The 16493-nt window shown below is 45.4% G+C and overlaps 1 protein-coding gene across 8 annotated transcripts in view; it reads right to left on the bottom strand.

Moving 5' to 3' along the window:
* Window positions 1–16493, bottom strand: part of PITPNM2 (phosphatidylinositol transfer protein membrane associated 2) — a 1082174-nt gene that overhangs the window by 743371 nt on the left and 322310 nt on the right. For 7 of the 8 annotated variants that reach the window (XM_085633970.1, XM_085633975.1, XM_085633974.1 and 4 more), the window contains exon 3: window positions 5145–5292. The exons of the other annotated variant lie outside the window; for it this stretch is intronic. The gene's annotated coding sequence lies outside the window, so the exon portion shown is untranslated. The remainder of the gene's footprint in view (window positions 1–5144; window positions 5293–16493) is intronic. 8 annotated transcript variants of the gene reach the window in all.

The raw sequence follows: 16493 nt of genomic DNA, 5'->3' as shown, positions 1-16493 counted from the left end.
GAACCTGCACTTCTTTGATTTGAAAGGGAGGGTACCCGCACTTCCCAGTAGTGAACAGGTATCCAAGGATTGTGAGAACCTGCACTTCTTTGATTTGAAAGGGAGGGTACCTGCACTTCCCAGTAGTGAACTGGTATCCAAGGATTGTGAGAACCTGCACTTCTTTGATTTGAAAGGGAGGGTACCTGCACTTCCCAGTAGTGAACAGGTATCCAAGGTTTGTGAGAACCTGCACTTCTTTGATTTGAAAGGGAGAGTACCTGCACTTTCAGAGGTAAGCAGGTATCCTAGGATTGTGGGACCCTGTACCTCTTTGTGCAGCTACCATGCTAGAATGAGTACCTGCACTTCTTTGATTTGAAGGACAGAGTACCTGCATTTCTCTCTGTAAAAAAGACATACCCTGGGATAGTTGGAACCCGTACTTCTTGCTTTGAAAGGGAGAGAACCCGCGCTTCTCAGTACCAAACAGGTACCCTGGGGAAGTGAGAACCTGACCACATACCCTGTCACAATGAGAGCCTGCAATTCTTTGAAGAGGTGTCTCTGGGACAGTGAGGACCTGCACTTCTTTGATTCTGAAGGAGAGAGTACCTGCACTTCGGAGTATCGACTGTGGGACAGTAAGAACTCGAAATGATTTATTTCCATTTGAAGCACATGCCACTAAGTGGGCGGAGTTTGGTCCTTGAGGTAAAATGATGGCATCCTTTCTGTAGCTCAGACAACCTGACGATCACTCTGGGACATGGGGGCTGCCGGACAGATACAACAACAAGCAGGCGGCACGCTGCACTGTGTATACCAACAGTTGTTACTTTACTTCCCTATGTATAGCTCATTTCTATCATCTGTGCGGTCTCGTGGCGCTTTCGGAATCTGGGTGCCCTTTCCCCGTGGCTCTGGGAAGCCTCGTCGATGGGAGACGTGGGGTTCTGAGGCATTCTTACACCTTTCTGCAGCGTTATCTTTCATAAGCGTGTTGATGGCTTCAGATGGAATCCAAGCCCGGGCTCAGGCTCAGTGGTCCCGCCCTCTAAACTCCGACCCCGTGCACCCAGAGGGACTCTGGGAAGGCGAGTCCTGAGGCGGAATCACATCAAAAAGGACTCCGTGTTCCAGCGTATTTTTAGAGGAGTCCCTATATTGAAATACTATATGCATTCCATCAGTCGCGCAGTCTCTTAATTAGTCTGACTCCCACTAATTGCCTCGGTAATTAAAGGGCATTAGGGGAAGGATGCTAGATCTGGGATGATTAGAAATGTTTTGCAAACAGGTCCTTGTAAGGAGAGGTCTACAGCACACCAGGAATGTCTGGAGAGGGGGAGCCAGCTCGGGCGAGCACAAGCATCTTTGCACAGAGGTGAGCGATGAGAAAGAGTTCTGAGGCCCTCTGGGTATGCAGAAATAACGTGACACGTCACAGTCCTTACAGCCCAGCTCTGGGCCCTCCAGGCTCCTGCCCCGCCCATCTCACACGTCACCACAGCCCCTAGCACAGCTCGCCTTGGCGTCTGATGCCCAGGGCCAAACTGCCAACCCCTCCTGTGCCCGCCCTGCTGCCTCTGTCCTCACATTTCAAACCTCTCTCCCTCTTCGTAAACATTCACATCCCTTCTTCATGACTCTTCAACTAGTCACTTACTAGCAGCTTGGACTGCTGTGGTGCTACCAGATCTGAGCAAAATAATGGCTTGCCTCTTCCCTCCCTTCTTCTAGCTACCTGTTTCTCGACTGCCTTTCCTTTGTAAAATCCTCGAACACCTATAATTCACTAGGCACACTTTGTACCGGTCTCTTAATTACCTACTTAAAAAAAATATTTTATCTAACATAAAATATAAGCTGCAAGTGTACAGAAAAAAAGGATTGTTCAATCAATGCATCTAATAAATTGGCTATAAACAATAATTTAGAATGTAGCTTTACACTGACAAGTTCACATAAGCCTTAATAAATAGATTAAAAACAAGTGCATACAATAAATACAATCATGGTATTAAATATATTGCAGCATCCCTTTAGATCATTCCAGCCTCCAAATAGCAATCAATAACTAACACCCCCACATACAGTTGTCAACACCCCCACCTACAGGTGCCTAGTGTTAAACTTAAAAGAATGGGTGGTCGGTCATCTGCCGATCTTGGTCCCGTGTTTTGGAACTCCCTCCCCATTGCAATTCGTAATGAAACCTCATATTTGACTTTTCGTAAACTTTTAAAAACATGGCTATTTAATCAATAATTTTAATCTGTATCTTTGATTTCACTTTATTGCTTTTGGTCCCTTGTCAGGTTTAGCGCTGGGAAACCCTTGTTGGGTAGCTGTGCGCTGTATAAAATTAATCTAACATAACATAACATAACAGTAGTTCCAAGTCCCACCCCTAACAACCCATGCAAGGACGGGTACTTCTGTCCTCTGAATCCTCTTGGGATATCAGAGAGCCAGCAGCTATTCGGCGTATCCAAGTCTGTGTCTCGGGTCAGCAAACAGTCCTGGGGCAAACTCCCTTAATACTTTTTTAGGTAGCTTGACTCATAAAAGCACTTTCACTATCACATTCGTTATTCCCCACTTTCAAGCCGCAGTGCTCAGAACAGTTATCTTCTGTTCAAGAGCAAGTACCACTAATCATTTCTCCCAGCTAAGCCTGCTAGCGAGATGCTCTTGAAGAGTCGGTCATAGGGCTGGTAGAGCCACCATGTTTTATAGTTTTTATTTAATTCATTGCAAACACTTTTTAATCGCCATTTGCAAAAGTCTCTGCGCCTGATTTAAAAATAAATTCAGAAATCTGTCCCCATAGGTTTCCAAACTCGAAAGAAAATGTTCAACTTTTTGAAACTAAAAAGATTTCGAGTTTCCCTCTGGAAACATGAGACAGTCACATATTTCCAGGTGCACTTATGGAAAACTTTCCTGAACTGAGACAATCACAGATTTCCAGGCGCACTCATGAGATCTTTTGTGAATTCCATTTTCTTATACATAAATATTCACTCATTAATTTTCATGAGAAAATATGCAGCGCAGTCAAAATTTACTTTGTGTTTTTTCTCCCACAGTGAAGAAAATTCCCTTTTGGACAAACCTCTTTCTCTACAGCCCACCACTTTTGAAGCGTTATTTCCCACCCTGGAAAGATATTTACTCCTATTTGGAATAAGGCCCATATGTACTAAAGCATTTCCCATTGACACAAAATAGGGAGCACCTGTTGACGCATCTCATCCTAAATGTCTTACCTTTGCCAGGGTACAGTGGTGAGGTAGAGGAAGGACTGACAACAGGAAGAGCCTGCTACTGCCTTCCCAAGCCTCTGATTGACAGCACTGGGTGTCATAAAGGGAGGAGACTGCACCCGCACAGCACTAGGCCATGCACCTCCAAGGGTTCATAGTCCAGCTCATGGTGACTCCTGAGGATGCTTCTGGTAAATGGGCAGAAACCAGGTGACAGCCAGAGTGTGCCGGAGTAAACTGGTGCCAGCAAAGGTGTGCGACGTTGTCAACTCTGCAACTCTGTAAAGTTGCAGAATGTGTCAACTTTGCCTGCGGGTCAATTTCACTGCAAAAACAATGTATGAGGGCAGTTCTGCTCTTACTTTTTCTCCTATCAGAATTCTTCTTCCAAAAGTAGGTCCCGTATGGCGTGTGGAGAGAGCTCCGGAGGATCCATTCTGTACAGCGTATACAATGTTAGTGCTAGGGAAAGTAAACATGGTGTCTAGTCAGGGAAGCACTGTATGCAAGGGATACAGAGGTAATGCAGGAAAAAGTTAAGATGGCATCTGAGAGGAGTTGGGCTAACGGTTAGGGCGCTCGACCTCGGACCTGGGGAACTGGGTTCGGGTCTCGGTAATGACGCTGAACATCTTGCGATTCTGGGTAAATCACTTAATCTCCCCGTGCCTAACAAAAAATGAATGTGTGTCCTCATGTAACGTAACTGGTGCTATGTAAAGCGCTCCGATACCCGATTGGATTCGGGTTAAGTTCGCGCTATATAAAACTCTGCAAAAAAAATAAAAAATCTGGGGCACACTCGTGGAGATGTGTACAGTCTGTAGAGAGATAGCGTTAGGAAAAGTAAACATGGTTTCCGGAGAGCAGACCATGCCAGGGAATCCATTCTATGGAGTCAATGCAAAGATCTTTTCAGGAAACGTCAACATGGCGTCTGGAGAGCGTTCCAGGCCAAGAGATTAATTCTGTGCAGCGGTCACAAAGATATTACAAGGAGAAGCAAACATGGCGTCTGGAGTGCATTCCTCAATGGGAATGTGATTATCAGCATGCTTCTACAAAGAGTGCAGAGAAGACGAGCCTGCTCCATGCAGCGCTGGGGAAGTCGCGTGGTTTGATAAAGAATGAACTATTTGATGATACAATCAGCTGAGCTGTGGGGGAGTTCTCTGCCAGCAAAGGGCGGACATTTTGTATCAGGAGGGCTGGGGGTAGGGGACCGTACAGTCTGAGGTACACAAGCAATCTGAGATGAAAAGACTGGGCATCGATCTAAGGGAGCAACGGACCCTGGTAGATAATCCAGTAAACAAAGCTCAAGAGAAGGTACTGCTCATGTCAGAAGATAAGAAATGTGTGCACAATTCGCATTAAGGGTAATTTCATGCAGTTTTCTTCACTTGTTTGAATCCCGCTCTCTCAAATCCCCACCATCCACTCGCTCCATGCGTGACTACACCTTTTAATTTCTAGGTGTGGTGCGGAGTAGCTATGTCTAGCTGGAGTATGCGACAAGAAAAGAAAAATTATAAGGTTTATTATGTAGTTTAAGGCAAATTATGCGGCACGTTCTGTGTTATTATTTTCTAACAGTTGCAATATTTTAATACCAATAGGTACTGATAAAAAATGGATGCCAATGGAGTGGAAGCTTTAAAGGTATCTTGAGTATAAAAATTATAAACACCTAGGAGATGTTATACAAAATGTTATTAAACAGCAATTCATCATTTTGTCTTGCATGAAAGCACGGAAAAACCATTTCCTCAATATTGTTTACTCCCCCCCCCGAATAAAATAGTTCGTGAAAACTGATACATAATACGGCTCAGCAGTTCCTAAACATTCATGGAATTACTTATTATCATTAAAAAAAAGTTTATCACTTACTTTCTGGTCATGACAGCTATATGTCAAAAGCTCCTGTGGTGCTCAATGTCAGGATATTCTGTGTTCTGTGGGGCTTTTAGAAGTACCCTTTCCATTAAGAAGCAGACAAATCTCAATAGTTGACCGGGTAAGATCCAAGACATCCAACCTTAAAAAGAGATGTCAATAGTTTGGGACTTCTAAATTCAATAATTCAAGATTTGCATAGACAATTATGTTAGCATGAATTGGCATTAATTGTGAGAATCATTGTCATGACAAAGAGTTAATCACTCTTTCTAACTAATGTATAAATGTTGGACATGTCCTTCTCGCTGTAGACAAAAACACTTATCCCAGTCCTCCCACTGGGAGTAGTAACACCACCTGAGCATAGTTCACACTCAATTAACAGTCATGAGGTGGTGACATTTTGAAAAGTGTCAGGTGGTGGTTTGAATTTCATATCCAATGATCTTAGTATTTTTTGATTATTGGAAACCAACTTTTTAGTACTGAAATTTGCAGATTACGCTGCAGAAAGTGAATTATTTAGTAAGTATGACAAAGCCATGATTAATTATCCACACCATTTTATTGGCCCTGCTAGAAACATGCATACATATTTTATAGAGTGATGTTGTCTGTGTGAAGCCTTAACAATGCTCATGTATATCAGGCGCATGCCTGATTAATGGAAAGATGTTCAGACTGGGGATTGCAGTACTGTTGTACAACTGCGATTAGGTACTAGCACACGCCTGATTAAAGAGACAGTAGAATGTGCATCAGAAACCACTGGAGATAAAACAAACTGTTATCCAATATAAAAACTGTATATATATATATATATATATATATATATTCATATCTCCAAACCACCTGTAAGAAATACTACGCCAGTGATCTTGCTGCTGCAAATAAAAAGAACTATCACATTTATCATTGAACTCTCCTACAACACTAAAATCATCCCTCACTATGCCTTTTGTAATGAATTAGCTGCCTTCGTGCTAAATAACATTATTTAAAACTGTGCATCAATATAAATCAAATCCTCTGTTCATCTCAACATCGATTGCCCGGAAACAAAACACTTTTCATTCTTTTGAGCAGTTCTGCAACCTTTCATTAGACTCTTTTCAACAGTGAATGAGGAACTGCTGAGGCGGCGTTCACTTTGACCCTATTCCTGTAGTAATGCTACATAAGTAAATCCCTGAACTAACACAGAGAATCTACCACACTATTCATCTCTCCCTGAGCTACTGACCTTAAACAGGGAATAGTCAAACCCCATGTTGAAAAACCCCTACCTAAATCCAGGGGCCATAGCTTAGGGGCCTCCAACCTTTTCTTTAGTCAGAGCTGCTTATGTTCAATGAAAGGCATCCCGAGCTACTAATATCGTTAGTAATGTAGTGTTGTAATAGTCCCCACATCAGACAAGATTACGTTAGCACCAGTGATCACCACAGTGCACGAGGAATGTTTACCATAAGTGACGTACAAAAGGATTTGTCCATTTAGAATGTCCTTATATGGGACAGACATAACCGTTATAGCCATAATACCCCTGGCACTAAGGTAATAGTATTAATAATAATTCTCCCCAACACAAGATGATTTATGACTCAAAGTTCAGCTAGTAATAGATTTTGGAAATGCAACCATTTGTTTCTCCTAACATCAGATTAGGAGTTCTAAAGGTACACCCATTTTTCTCTCAAAAACCCACTTTTCAATTTTGGTATACATATATTAATTCATACACGCGAAAGCATTTAATTTAGTACCTGGGCTGCACATAGGAGGGCTACGTAGACGTAGCTGCAGAGCTACCAGTAGCTCACAAGCTACTCATTGGAGAAGCCTGCTATAGACCTATCACTCTTCTTCCAGAGATAGCACAGATTTTAGCCAGACTGGTGGCCAATCAACTATCATCTTTTCTGGAACAACAAACCTTCGATGATACTCTAGTTGGCTTTTGTTCAAATTGAAGCACCGTGCCCACTGATAGCAGTCCTAAATGATCTTCGTCTGGCTGCCACCTGTAATAACCCTAGTCCCTTGATCGTATTGCATTTGTCGGCAGGTTTTGATACAGTCGACTATAATATTCTGACCACAAGACTTGCTAGATGTGGGATCCAGAGGAATGCTTTATCCCGGTTGCCGTCTTTCTTGAAATGTAAGTCCCAGAGTGTAACACTCAACAAGTATATATGTCTTTCTACAATAAACACTGGGATTTCTCAGGGATCCATACTCCACCACTATCTGGTTAACATCTTATTTCTACCTCTCTCACAGCTAATTAGAAGTCTGGGATGTCAATTCTACACACATGCAGATAACACCCAAATTATATTTTGTCTAAATGGTCCTAATGTGCATCAGGAAATGCTAGCTTGCATCTTAGAAAGATAGAGAGAACAACTGGTGGAAGATCAGTTTGGACAAAATGGGGGTCATGGTGGTGGGAAATGATCCTCTGGCCTGGACCACTTTACAAAGGCCATCTATACTTGGCCCCTTACGCTAAAACCATGTACCAACCTTCTAAAGCATTGGGTACTCACAAACTTTCTCTCGGGGGCCAAATTTACAGTGTGGTTTGTGGCCGAGGGCCGCACCGGTGGGGGCGGGGTCAGAGGGGGAGGGGCGGGGCTAAAGCAAAAAAAAGATTTGACCATGAGGTTGAGCACAGGTCCCTGCAGCAGACGCCTTCGTCCACTGAGCCACCAGACCCAGCATACACAGATCCCTCTCTCTCTCTCTCCCTCTCCCCCTCCCTCCCCTTCCCTCCCCTTTTCCCTCCTCTCTCCCACTCCCTCCCCCTTTCCCTCTCCCTCCCTGTCTCTCTCCCTGTCTCTCTCCCTCCCTGTCTCTCTCCCTCCCTGTCTCTCTCCCTCCCTGTCTCTCTCCCTCCCTGTCTCTCTCCCCCTGTCTCTCTCCCCCTAACTCTCTCCCTGTCTCCCTCCCTCCATCGCCCTCCCTCCATCGCCCTCCCTCCGTTGTCCTCCCTCCCCCCTCTGTCTCCCTCCTCCCCCTCTGTCTCCCTCCTCCCCCTCTTTCTCCCTCCCTATGTCGCCCTCCCTATGTCGCCCTCCCTATGTCGCCCTCCCTCTGTCGCCCTCCCTCTGTCGCCCTCCCTATGTCGCCCTCCCTATGTCGCCCTCCCTATGTCGCCCTCCCTCTGTCGCCCTCCCTCTGTCGGCCTCCTCCCTCTCCCTCCCTCTCCCTCCCTCAGTCTCCCTCCCTCTGTCTCCCTCCCTCCCTCTGTCTCCCTCCATCTCCCTCCCTCCGTCTCCCTCCCTCTGTCTCTCTCTCTGTCTCCCTCCCTCTATCTCTCCCTCCCTCTCTCCCTCTGTCTCCCTCTCCCTCCCTCTGTTTCCCTCCCTCCCTCTGTCACCCTCCGTCTCCCTCCCTCCCTCTCCCTCTGTCTCTCTCCCTCCCTCCCTCTGTCTCCCTCCCTCCCTCCCTCCGTTTCCCTCTCTCCCTCTGTCTCCCTCCCTCTCCCTCCCTCCATCTCCCTCCCTCCGTCTCTCTCTCTCTGTCTCCCCCCCTCTATCTCTCCCTGTCTCTCTCCCTCCCTCTCCCTCTCTCCCTCTGTCACCCTCCGTCTCCCTCCCTCCCTCTGTCTCCCTCCCTCTGTCTCCCTCCGTCTCCCTCCCTCCCTCTGTTTCCCTCCCTCCCTCTGTCTCCCTCATCTCCCTCTCCCTCCCTCTCCCTCTCCCTCCCTCCGTCTCCCTCCCTCTGTCTCCCTCCCTCTATCTCTCCCTGTCTCTCTCCCTCTGTCTCTCTCCCTCTCCCTCTGTCTCTCTCCCTCTGCCTCCGTCTCCCTCGCTCCCTCCCTCTCTGCCTCTCTCTGTCTCCCTTCCTCTGCCTCCCTCCCTCTCCCTCGGTCTCCCTCTCGCTCCCTCACCCTCTGTCATCTCACCCTGTGTGTGTGTGTCAGCCCTCATCCGGGGCTGAGACAGCTTCCCAGCGCGCGCACAGCCACACTGAGGCAGCTTCCCAGCGCTCACACACAGCCCCACCCGAGTACTTCACAGGTCGTTAAAAGACCATTTACATGTTAAAGCTTTGTTGTATTTCACCTCTTAGGCCCCTGCAACTCCACTTTGACAATCACTGGAATCCCCCGGCCCCCACAGAGCAGAGTCTCAGAGTCCAGGCTGCTGCACCGGACACTCTGACAGTGTTAGCTAACATTATTTAATTTGTTTTTAAAACACATGCAGGATGTCTGCAAGGTCCGCGGGCCGCCGAGGTAGGCTTGCCGGGCCGCTGGCGGCACGCGGGCCGTACTATGAGTAACCCTGTAATCTAAAGCATTTCCAGGTTTCTGCCGTTGTCTTTGCTAGCACTTTACATCAGCATACGCGGAAATCTTTACCTCCCCTTCTCTCTGAAGAAGGTATAAAAACTGAAGCGATCATTATCATTAGTTCCAGACATGACTACTGCAACACGCTTTACCTTGGCACCTCTGATCAACAGTTACACTGACATTAAATCATTCAAAATCAAGGTGTAAGAGTAGTAACTTACGCTTCCCACCACAAGTCAGTTAAATCTATTCCATCTAAACTCCACTGGTTTACCCCCTACAAAACCCTCTGTTTGGTACATACATGTTTGTATAGAGTAGCTCTTGATAGTCGTAACACTAAGATAATCAAGTACGCCCATGCAAGGACCTTCTGCTCAGCTCCCTCACATGTACCTGCTATTCCTTGGTTCAATATGTCTTCTTTCAACGGCACATCATTCCTCAGCCTGGCTCCTCAGCTATGGAACAGTCTGCAGCCTGGGCTGAAATGTATTTCTTTATAGTTCCTTTTTAGAAAAAAAATTCAAAACCTTCCTCTTTCCTCAAGAGACACTGCTACAGGCATCTGGTTCCTCTCAACGTTATAGCACCAAGGGACCAAAAGGTGTATGTTTATGCGCTATAAATAATCCAACGAAACTAAACCCAATAATATGTCTTATTTCATTCGTAGCCGCTGCATCGAACCTCTTCACCGCCTTCCTGCCTCACTTGGAGCTGCTTTTGACTGTAATTAGCCCCTGGTTGGATATATCTATCCTACACCTACAAGAAGACTTTGCACATTTAAGAAGCCCCAGACGGCTAGACCCTGGGAAGTCTAGGGTTGCAGCGGGTGAAGGTAGGGAGTCCAGGGTGGATGGTGAGGTGAAGAGACAGAATTTATGCTGGGGCTTGAGAGCAGTTCAATCCGGTCACCTACACATCCTTCTGCGATCCAGCAGTCCCCTGTCGGCATGCATCACACTACTAGTTTAGAATGACCAGCCCGCGTTTTAAACCTTTTTAAAGGTTAGTTGTTGTAGCAGTGCTTGAAAGGAAGAGTTGAAGGCGCTGCAGAGTATGAGGCCTTCACCTCTGAGATGTTTGATCCTGGGCTTTGCTCCTGGATTCCCGCTCTCAGACTGTCAGAGAATGGCTTGATTGAGGTTCCTCAAATGTCTGTAGTAGGGCAGTAGTAGTTGCTTTCTGCATCCGACCTGGGCCTGCCCTTCACAAAGCCTTGTCTTTCCTGGGCTCTTGTCTTATCCTATTCAGACCTCCTCTTCCATGATAAGCTGTCTTGTACTTGTTAAAGTTGGCCAGTGAGTTTTGGAAGGGCATGTAAATTGTATTACAGTAATCCAGTCATGCTATGATTTGCGTTCCAGTGATCTATACTTAATTACTACTTTGTAAAATTGGGCGTCGCTCTTGGTTCATTCCCTCCATTCTGAAGACTGGAAGCGTTCACAAGATATGCGCCTGTGAATCCTATTTTAGTCTGATGCGTGCTTGGAACGTGAAAATGGAGCGACCTATTGTAAGCAGCCGGCTGCTCGCAAGGCACGTAGTCGCTAGCTGTGATGAATAGACAAGTGACAATTCATCTACAAAGTAAGTAATCAGTGACACCAGTGCACACACAGCGAACCTTGACAAATGCGCTGTAAGGATCCGAACAACGCGAAAGACTAACCAAAGGATCGTTCGGAACAAATTTGCGTCCCACTGTTGCTTACTAAATGATGCCGCTGGTAGTGTGCCACTGCATGCATTAAGAGTTTCTGCGATACTGTTTAAGGGAGCTTGAAGGGCAGGAAAATCTTCTTAACAAACCATCAGTAACTGATAAAGCAAACCATTTTAGCCATCAAGCCCTCCAAGGTTACGTCCCTCTTGTTAGAAATTTCAGAGGCACATTTTCTTGGTCTCCTTTCTGGTCACTCCCTCCAGGCTTCATTTGCTGACTTTGCAAGACTATCGGAGGGGCTGGATCATTTCAGTCGGTGGAGCCCCCCTGCGGAATTGCCTTACATTACTTCCATGTGGGAGGCATGATGACTGCCTAACTCAAAAGGGCCGCAAAAGCCTGTTTTACCCCAATGTGAAAATCTTTGTGTATTATTCACGATTTTGCATAATGAGTTACTTGGCAGTGGCAGTTCTGGGGACCTCCGCATTAGTTCTTAAAAGCATAAATGTTAAAGTAATCTGCTATGAGGGGGCAGTACATTATTCATCACGACGCTAGGCAAAGGAGAGCCAAGGACATCTCCGGCTGTTCAGACACCCTCGTTCTTCGTAACATTGCAGAGACACAGGGGACTGGTTAGCTGATGAAAGTGGCAGTAAGCCAGTGAGATGGGTCTGTAAATTAAATGCTTGCCGCTGAAACATGCAGTAGTCTGTAGATCACAAGTGTTTATCCCATCAAGGTCGATAGGATTGTTCATTTTTTTATGTGCGGTGTTCTCTGCCCGACTGTGGAGTATCCCACTTGTAAACTTACTATTAAAATGCAGTTTTGTGAATACTGAAAAAGCATAAACGTACACAAACATTTAAGGTTACCTTTGTGAATCAGGCCCTAAATCTCTACTGTCTGTGGTTTTATGTTGTGTCACGTTTCAGTAAAAAAAGGACATTGCTGTTAGCAAATACTCTGTTTCTAGTGTCATGTGAACTGTAGTAAGGTTATAAAAGCATTGTTAACCTATTTGCAGGCATACACACATCTTCGTTACGCTGGGCACTAGGCCATACGTGCCAGTCGTAGACTTGTATTTTCAGCCATGGCAGCGAATCTGAAAGCCCCTTGAAGCAGCATTATACAGCCTCCAAGTGCTCGGGCAATATCTAAATTTAGCCTGTCAGACTCTCTGCCCACTTCAGAGTCAGAGGCATCACCCATTGCTGAAGAAATGATGTCGTGGAGGGCTCGACTCGCGACACAGGGGCCACAGACTAGAGCTGTCTTCATAAAGCCATACTGCAGCGACAGAGATATCCTTCACTCAGCATACTATCCCATTTCTTCCACCAGGGTTTTATTTATTTTTTATTTATAAGGTTTTATATAGCGCGAACTAGACCTGATGAGGGTATCAGAGCACTTTACAGAAGTTACATCAAAAGAAAAGTTGTGCGCTAGTCACAAGTGGTCCTGCTCCCCTTTGAACTGACATTGGCGCATTCTCCCCACGTTCAAACCACTTTGTAATTCTGACCAATCAGATGCCCACTGCTGATGGACACACCTCACCAGACAATCACACACAGCCAAAGCGCTTCTTTCATAAAGCAACATAGATGCACATTCTTCGGTTACAAAACATGCAAGGGTGAAATGTTTTCACACAAAAGCGAAGAGCTGCTGGCCAATATATACATTTAATACTCACTTCCGCATATACTGCAGAATGTATTTGCCTCATGATGTCTCTGCTGCTTTTCTTGACATTAAGTGGTCTGTAGAGCTAGTGACTGCCATAGATTTTGAGGCTTCAGTTAAGGTGTAAGGTCAGTGCTTAATTTGTGCCGGTGGTTGCAGGTGGTGAGCACCGGCACTCAGAGTTGGAGGCCGGGACTTGTTTTTCATCATCAGACATTGACCCAGCAAGAGAGAGCAATGCAGAAGATGGAGAAAAAGATAAAACAGAAAACCAGTGACCAAGGGAAAGACAGAGATGATAAACTGCAGGAGTGGTATAAAGAGACAAGAAATGGAGATGATGGAAGAAAGAGGCAGGAAGTAGAATCAAGACCAGGCAGCCTTGGCAGTCAGTAAACCCAGCATTCCACAGAACCGGCAGTGGGCTCACAAGAAGGACATGGAGCATTTCCACCTATTATTCTTTTTTTTAACAAGTTAAGCATTAAGTACATCATGATAATACCAATAATATACAAATAAAACCCCCAGAAGTTAAACATGAACATCGAAACGGGTGATTATATAAAAGAATTGAAATAATCCATATTTAAAGAAATTACTTTTGAAATCCGCTTTTTCTGATTATCCCTAAAAATCAATACACTGAGAACTCGCTGTTAATACTTTCCTACATTTTAACACAGAACCTTCTAGAAGGTATGTAAATTGCATCATGCTCTTTTGTTTCGGACAGCCGCCTCATTAGGGACTTTGTGACACGTATTACGTCGAATGAGGGCTCCTATACGTGTATTTCCACTGACGGGCTGCGCGCCCATTCAAGGCAAAAACAGACTAGCAGGGGCAAGATCGCCGCTATTTTTAGACGCCGTTCTCTAGAATGGCCTACGTATTAGATTTCATGAATTATATATTTCTCTCTTTAGTAATTTAATACCTAATCTCTCAAGCATGTTTATTCAGCTCCGAGGATTAATTTATTACAGAATGAATGCATTACTCCCCCGTCAGCATAATCTAGGCATTAGCAGGCTAAAGCCAGGCCTTCTTTTCATCGGCGCTGTAATTAAAAGCGGGGTGGGGACTTTGGGACAGCCGGGAGGGCGGGTATTACAAAACTAACTACGCAAATGGGAACAGAAATCTGACCCAGTGGCGTCACTAGGGTTGGTGTCACCCGGTGCTGGTAACTCATGGTGTCACCCCCTCACGACTTATCGCATGGACCTCCTCCGCTCTGAGTCCGCCAGTGGACACAGTTGGCAAATAACAGGACCATACAGAATCCTTAGTAACGTTTGTAAATGTAGGTCCTATATTTACAAAATGTGCCTGTTAACAACAGTGTGATAATGACTCATTAATCAGGTTGTACAGTGGGCTACCTGCTAGTCAACAGTTTAATGGAATTTACAATATCATAGGTATGGTACTTTGCAGGGCTTTAAGTGGGATGAAAAAACTGGGGGGTCTCTCAAAGGGGCGTGGCCAATGTAATTAAGGGTGTGGCTTAAAACACACAAGCTAAAAATCTGTGCTTATCATAGTCTGCCGCCCGACTTGTATTTTGCTGTTTCTGTCATTGCATCCAGATATATGATACAAGTAACAGTATACCTAAAACAAGTCAGGACTATTGGCTTTGTCAATGGTTCTTAGTTGCATAAGATAAATAAGCAGAAACTATGGCTAGTTTATTACATTGAAAAAGCTTCCACTTAAAGCTCTGGTGACACCACGACAATGTTGCTGCTCCTGACTTTCAAAGAGAAGTAGCAATTCGCAGTGTGCGCTATTGAATAGGGCCCCCTCACTCGCAACTGCGCTCGCAATCTTGTGTTTTAAAAAGCAGACACATAGGAGATGTAAGAATCAAGGATTTCCCTTCCCCTACAAGGCTCACCTGGCACAACGTCCGTAACTTCTCCACTGGTGAGAAGGGAGCAGTGTGAGCATGCGCACACCGATGCGCCTGCTGTCACTGCAGTCCGGAAAAAACGGACCGCCTGTGCCAAGGCACAAAACAGAGCCCTATAGAGACCCGTTTCGAGGCCCCCTTTAAAAAACTGCCGGTGCTCAGACCCGGTGAGACCCGGCCCACTTAAAGCCCTGGTACTTTGTACTGGTGTGGTGTTCCCACTATCCAGCAACACGATATATCAGTGGTCGAAGTGGGGGGAAACAAGTAGGGGAACTGTGGGCAGAGAATCAGAGGGCAGGAATAATCCAAGGATTGGATCAGTGGGCGGAGCCAGAGGTGTGGCCAGAATGCACAAACATCCCAATTTTTTCTATTTGTTTGGTTTCACTGCCCAGTTTTATCAACCAATGGATACACATGATTATTTAAGGTTATAATGAGTTATTGACAGTAAAATGTATTCACAAAGTGGGATATACGTCTAATCACAGAATGTCCCCAAATACGATAAAAAGCACAATCCATTTGTCTCCGAGCCATGGAGTTTCTGTCATCAGCACTTCTCCCTTTTCCACAACAGCAGTTCAAACATGAATGGCTAAAAATCCTAGTTTGCAAATGTTTTCTAAATAATAATGGCTCTGCCATATTTGCCTCATAATGCAAGATCTGCAGCATGATCTGACCATTTCAACTAATAAATTGTTTGCAGCTCAAACGCATCAAAAGTTAATAAAAAATGTGACTTGTGTTGCTGCGTAGTAGATGGCAATTAATAGCTCACTGTTCTATGTTAGGATTTTAACTTAAAAACTGCAAGTAACAAAAGGATCTCTCTGACAAAAGCAGTAGCCCACTGGCCTATTTACATTATGTGCACTTTGTGATCTGCATTGTACATGTTCTTTGCAGCAGGTACATTAACCCACTGAGCTACCTTTCCACGAGTCAAATCTTCCATTAGACAAAATTCTGATCTCTCTCTATGAAGAACATTAATCACCAGAGTCATCATGACATTTTTATTGTTACCGAAAATTGCTGGAGGCCAGGAAGGAGGCAGCAAGCGCTTTTAAAACCATAATAGACTTGCAAAAATGATGCCTCCACCTAAAGTCAGCACCTGGGGCGGTCACACCGGTTGCACCGCCCTAGAGCTGGCCCTTCAAGGGTCCTGTGATCTCAGTGACAGGGTCACTGTTGTTCTAGGGTGTGCTGCTTCAAAGGCCTGCCCGCAAGACTGGTGGTGAACGTCAGTATGAATAGTGGTGGACAAGCCTTGAAGGTTAACCTACACTTGTCATGCTAGGGTCCACCTGCTGGTGCCACGACACCAAGGATTCTAATGTCTTACGAAGCCTTCTAAGGTGTAGCATGGGATTGTGCTCGCTCAGGAGTCGTCTGGTGGACTGGTTATTAAGGCTGAACCTGGTTCCCCAGTTCCAAATTTAGCAGCTCTGGCCATAGTGCCACATCCTCTCCCCCACTGAACACCATACTGCCCCACTGAGAAAAACTCACACTACCTTGATCTACAACCCACAAGCTATAAACACCTGGATGCGGCTCAATTTAAATTACGCACTGGGCAAGAGCAATATGTGGCCTACAAGTAAAAAGTGACAGCATCCTGGAAAAAGCAAACAATCATAGGGAATGCAAAATTTTGCAAACCATGTGAAATGTAAGCAGGAACAACATGCTTACCTTAACGCTTTTACACTCACTGTT

The sequence above is a fragment of the Triturus cristatus genome, chromosome 11, assembly GCF_964204655.1.
Source record: "Triturus cristatus chromosome 11, aTriCri1.1, whole genome shotgun sequence".
NCBI classification, from domain to species: domain Eukaryota; kingdom Metazoa; phylum Chordata; class Amphibia; order Caudata; family Salamandridae; genus Triturus; species Triturus cristatus.
This window is presented reverse-complemented; position numbering and strand designations above follow the sequence as displayed.